The sequence below is a fragment of the Lithobates pipiens genome, unplaced genomic scaffold (assembly GCF_037356315.1).
Source record: "Lithobates pipiens isolate NorthernLeopardFrog02 unplaced genomic scaffold, aLitPip1_a1.2 Scaffold_13, whole genome shotgun sequence".
Classification (NCBI taxonomy): domain Eukaryota; kingdom Metazoa; phylum Chordata; class Amphibia; order Anura; family Ranidae; genus Lithobates; species Lithobates pipiens.
In genome coordinates this window covers 527,752,467-527,758,466 of record NW_027507718.1, presented here as the reverse complement: position 1 = coordinate 527,758,466, position 6,000 = coordinate 527,752,467, and positions in this window count along the sequence as shown.

The window sequence follows — 6,000 nt, the reverse complement described above, 5'->3', positions numbered from 1 at the left end:
GTGTGTTGAAGGGCAGGTTTTATGTGTGTTGAAGGGCGGGTTTTGTGTGTGTTGAAGGGTGGGTTTTGTGTGTGTTGAAGGGCGGGTTTTGTGTGTGTTGAAGGGCGGGTTTTGTGTGTGTTGAAGGGCGGGTTTTATGTGTGTTGCAGGGCAGGTTCAGTGTGTTGAAGGGTGGGTTTTGTGTGTGTTGAAGGGTGGATTTTGTGTGTGCTGCAGGGTGGGTTCAGTGTGTTGAAGGGCGAGTTTTGTGTGGATTTTGGTTCAGTGTGTTGCTGGGCAGGCTTTGTGTGTTGAAGGATGGGTTTTGTGTGCGTTGCAGGGCAGGTTTAGTGTGTTGATGGGTGTGTTTCGTGCGTGCTGAAGGACGGGTTTTGTCTGTGTTGCAGGGCGGGTTTTGTGTGTTGAAGGGCAGGTTTTGTGTGTGTTGCAGGGCAGGTTTTGTGTGTTCAAGTGCGGGTTTTGTGTGTGTTGAAGGGTGGGTTTTGTGTGTGTTGAAGGGTGGGTTCTGTGTGTGTTGAAGGGTGGGTTCTGTGTGTGTTGAAGGGCAGGTTCTGTGTGTGTTGAAGGGCGGGTTCTGTGTGTGTTGAAGGGCGGGTTTTGTGTGTGTTAAAGGGTGCTAGCAGAGGGCTGGCATGACAGAAGTGAGAAGGGGACATCAATGGGTTAAGGCTCACTCTCCCGTTGTTCCTCATGAGGCGATTCTCAGCATCATCAGATTTAGCTACCAGTGATTAGCTCTCCAGCACTTAAATGCGGTGGTCATGGCTGGCAGTCAGGTACTCTGTGGCCGATATGCGAGATTCAAATTCTGTGAGGCGGAGCCTGATCTTATCCAGGTCTGCTCTTATACAGCATTCCTCCGAGAGCTTGTCAATATGGGTCAGCAGGGGGGATCTACTGTTATCTATGGCCATGATGATCACCGCCATATCTCCCGAAGTGGAGGTCCCCGGGGCCGCCGAAGCAATCGGCTTTCCTGGCTCGTGGCCATGTTTAGCTCAGCCAGCAGCGCCTGGAGCCTATCAGCTAAGATGGCGTCGGAGCACCGGCGGGTGCTTTTTACTGGCATTCGGGGGTGCGGTTTTACCTTTGGTCGGCATGGATGGACAAGCCCTGTCTGTTCCCGGGAAACCAGGGTCACCCGTACAGGATCCTTTGGTGCGGTAAAGGATGATTGTTTTTCAGGATGGCAGGAGCTCTTCTCGATGTGACCTTCCTCCTCTACATCCCATCACGCCCTATAAGGGGTTAAGGATAACAGGGTAAAAGTGGGGAGATGTGAATTGGAAGAAAAGGAAAGAGGGGAGAGGTTTAGTTTATTTATTGCAGTCATGTCCAAAGTCCGGCCCGTGGGCCATTTGCGGGATAAGCGGCAGGGATTGGCTGCGGCGTCGCGCACTGTCAGCTTCCTGATAGTGAGAGTGAGAGGCGCTCCAGGAGAGAAATACAAAGAGAAATGAAGAGAAAGAAAAAAAGAAAGAAAAAGATAAGTCAGCAGTACACAATTATATATTATTTTATATATATATATATATATTATTTTTTATATATGTATATATATATATATATATATATATATATATATATATATATATATATATATATATATATATATATATATATATATATATATATATATACAGTGCCTTGCGAAAGTATTCGGCCCCCTTGAACTTTTCAACGTTTTGCCACATTTCAGGCTTCAAACATAAAGATATAAAATTTTAATTTTTTGTGAAGAATCACCAACAAGTGGGACACAATTGTGAAGTGGAACGAAATCTATTGGATATTTTAAACTTTTTTAGCAAATAAAAAACTGAAAAGTGGTGCGTGCAAAATTATTTGGCCCCTTTACTTTCAGTGCAGCAAACTCACTCCAGAAGTTCAGCAAGGATCTTTGAATGATCCAATGTTGTCCTAAATGACTGATGGTGATAAATAGAATCCACCTGTGTGTAATCAAGTCTCTGTATAAATGCACCTGCTCTGTGATAGTCTCAGGGTTCTGTTGAAGGCGCAGATAGCATCATGAAGACCAAGGAACACACCAGGCAGGTCCGTAATACTGTTGTGGAGAAGTTTAAAGCTGGATTTGTATACAAAAAGATTTCCCAAGCTTTAAACATCTCAATGAGCACTGTGCAAGCGATCATTTTGAAATGGAAGGAGTATCAGACCACTGCAAATCTACCAAGACCTGGCCGTCCCTCTAAACTTTCAGCTCAGACAAGGAGAAGACTGATCAGAGATGCAGCCAAGAGGCCCATGATCACTCTGGATGAACTGCAGAGAACTACAGCTAAGGTGGGAGAGTCTGTCCATAGGACAACAATCAGTCGTACACTGCACAAATCTGGCCTTTATGGAAGAGTGGCAAGAAGAAAGCCATTTCTCAAAGATATCCATAAAAAGTCTCTTCTAAAGTTTGCCACAAGCCACCTGGGAGACACACCAAACGTGTGGAAGAAGGTGCTCTGGTCAGATGAAACCAAAATTGAACTTTTTGCCAATGCAAAACGATATGTTTGGCGTAAAAGCAACACAGCTCGTCACCCTCAACACACCATCCCCACTGTCAAACATGGTGGTGACAGCATCATGGTTTGGGCCTGCTTTTCTTCAGCAGGGACAGGGAAGATGGTTAAAATTGAGGTGAAGATGGATGCAGACAAATACAGGACCATTCTGGATGAAAACCTGTTGGAGTCTGCAAAAGACCTGGGACGGAGATTTATCTTCCAACAAGACAATGATCCCAAACATACAGCAAAATCTACAAAGGAATGGTTCACAAAAAAAAGGTATCCAGGTGTTAGAATGGCCAAGTTAAAGTCCAGACCTGAATCCAATCGAGAATCTGTGGTACGAGCTGAAAACTGCTGTTCACAAACGCTCTCCATCCAACCTCACTGAGCTCAAGCTATTTTGCAAGGAAGAATGGGCAAGAATTTCAGTCTCTCGATGTGCAAAACTGATAGAGACATACCCCAAGCGACTTGCAGCTGTAATTGCAGCAAAAGGTGGCTCTACAAAGTATTAACGCAAGGGGGCCGAATAATTTTGCACGCCCCACTTTTCATTTTTTTATTAGTTAAAAAAGTTTCAAAAATCCAATAGATTTCGTTCCACTTCACAATTGTGTCCCACTTGTTGGTGATTCTTCACAAAAAATAAAAATGTTATATCTTTATGTTTGAAGCCTGAAATGTGGCAAAAGGTTGAAAAGTTCAAGGGGGCCGAATACTTTCGCAAGGCACTGTATATATATATATATACATATATATACATACATACATACATACATACATCAGAAAACAAGCTCATCCTTGCCCTGATCTGAGCCTGGGGGAAGATTACAAGTGGGGGCCAGAAAGAATATAAAAAATAGCTCATCCTTGCCCTGATCGGAAGTCTCTGGGATTTGTTGGGGGCCAAAGATATATATAATATATATATATATATATATATATATATATATATATATATATATATATATATATATCTCCAAATAACAGCTCATCTTCACCACATGCAGCCACAAAAGTAGGAGAATTCTTGCTGGGCAGTGTAAAACCTCTGACACTGCGCTCACATGATCCCTTCCCCTTCTGGTCAATTTCTAAAATGGCAACTGTAAACAAGAGAAGGAAAGTTGACAGTGAGGCTTCCAGGACAAGTGGAAAGTGGAATATTTCTTTACTGAAATATGGAATCACGGCGTTTGTCTGATATGCCAAGAGATTGTGGCTGTTTATAAGGAATTTAATGTCAAGAGGCACTACCAGTCACGACATAGCACATACGACAAGCTAACAGGGTGTAATGGAAATTTGTATGGTTAGTGATCAAAATATTGATCAAAAGAGAGGAGACTGTAATGGAGATTTGTAGGTTCTGTATATAATTGTATTCTATTTTATATGTATTGCACGATGCCCTCACTGTGCAAACGGCACTAACAATGTTTTCAGTACATGTTTTGCATTCTTTCGAGTCTTGATTAGAATTAGCCTGCCTATGTAACGCCCCTTGTTACCATAAACGTACAATTGTAGTATTAATGTGATACCTACGTAATCATGTGTATAAAAACCTTCACATGCGTCATAATAAAGGAGAACGGTTATTTGGAAAGATGCTGAGCGTATCTTTTGTGTCTGTTCCCTAATGCAGTAGTTATTAATTTGGAACCACTAATCAATATGAGGATAGGAGTTGCCTATCATCAAAATATCCATTTCAGGTGGCAAGCCAGCCAGGAGGGGTTATCAGGTGACCCTGAGTATCCGAAACGAGGAGCTTGAGACGATCCGGGAATTTCTGATAATCAGCCGGCTGAGGTAAGCCTTTTGCTTACATTTGAGTTATCAGACTTCCTTGATCGGTAAGGCATTTTCGGGACAAAGGGTACCTATTTTACTCCCCTTAATCGAACTGTATTGATTGGTGGTTATATGTTAAGTTGTCACTGTCCACTGTCCATCAGAGTGTTATAGAGAAAGGGAAGAATAGTGCTGTTCACAGGTATATGTAGTACATCTGCTAGATAAAGTCGTTTAGAGGCAAAAGGGTATAGGCACACGTAGAGAAGACTGGCCAGTCATTATGGGCATTAAATTAAGTAAGGTAATGATGGGTAAGAGACCCTCAAAAATGCCCAGCGCTATATATGAACCGAAGGTGCGGTTCCGCCTATACTGAGCCCCTAGTTTAATGGTTAAAGTGGACAGGGATCCATAATGGGTAACTGGGTTACCACCAAAGTCCACAGGGACAAAGAATCATGCAGAGTATACAGCTAGAGAAACGGCTATTTATGTGAGCAGGATGGATCAAGAGTGACATTAACACGAGACAGAAAGGGACTTTTTTATGTTAAGCTGTGGGATGAATTTGGGGTCAGGCACTACAACTAGTAAAGTCAAGAAACAGTAATGAGAGTTAAAACAGAATCCTTTATATGTTGTCAGAGAAGGAAGATGGGATGAGCACTATAGCTGCCTGTCTGATCATAGAAGGTACAGTATGTGAAGTATGGAATTACAATACATTGCATGCAAAGGATATCAGAACAAAATAAAGAAAGCAGAAATTTAAGCAAGGAAGTAATAAAAAGCGTTAAAATAAAGTGAGAGAATGATATGCATGTGTTGTGTACAAATGGGAATAATGTAAGCGATTTTAGAGCGATACTTGTGTATGTTTGTGAATGCTGGAACCTTTAGTTCTATCGCTTGTGTCATGTACGCAGATGTGGCCCCCTCTTTTGTGCTCTCCTGGAAGAATGTAGTTGGCATGAGAGATTGGTGATAAGGAAGGACACCATGCCAATTTCAGTTTTTTAGACAAAACATTTATAACAAAATGTGCCGGGTTAACGAATCTAATGATAAACAATGTGATCACAATTATTTTTTGAATCTGTTTTCCAAACATGGTAAAATGAAGGTTATAAATTACCCGTGTCTTACACAAATTTAATATCCTGTGATAGTGGAAACAGTGCATTAAAAAAAAAAAAGAAAGAAATTGAGTAAAATTAAGTAATATGTCCCCCTTTAAGGACATTTATCTCTGCATATATATTAGTGTGTGATATTGAAATTATCATATGAGTATTAATTTCTAATATGAGTTTAACAATTTTATTAATAAATATAGATATATTGAAACTGGTTTAGACAACCTTTGGTTGGAAATGAAATCCAGGTTAATGGGGAAATTGGTAAAAATTTAATTAGTTAAGATTAAGATAACAATTTTGTAATTTTACATTTATTGAGTGGAAAGAAAAAAAAGATTAAGATGAGGTTGTTAATTTAAATACAGCTGCAATAATGTTTAACAAAGCCAAGATGGATGGGATACATAAGAAGTTTTTCTACAGAAATGAAATCTTAAAGTCTGATAATAACTTAATGTGCGGTCCATGATGTGAGAGTAATAATAACATTTAAATATAACAGACCCATCACATCAAGTCCACACACCCTGTTA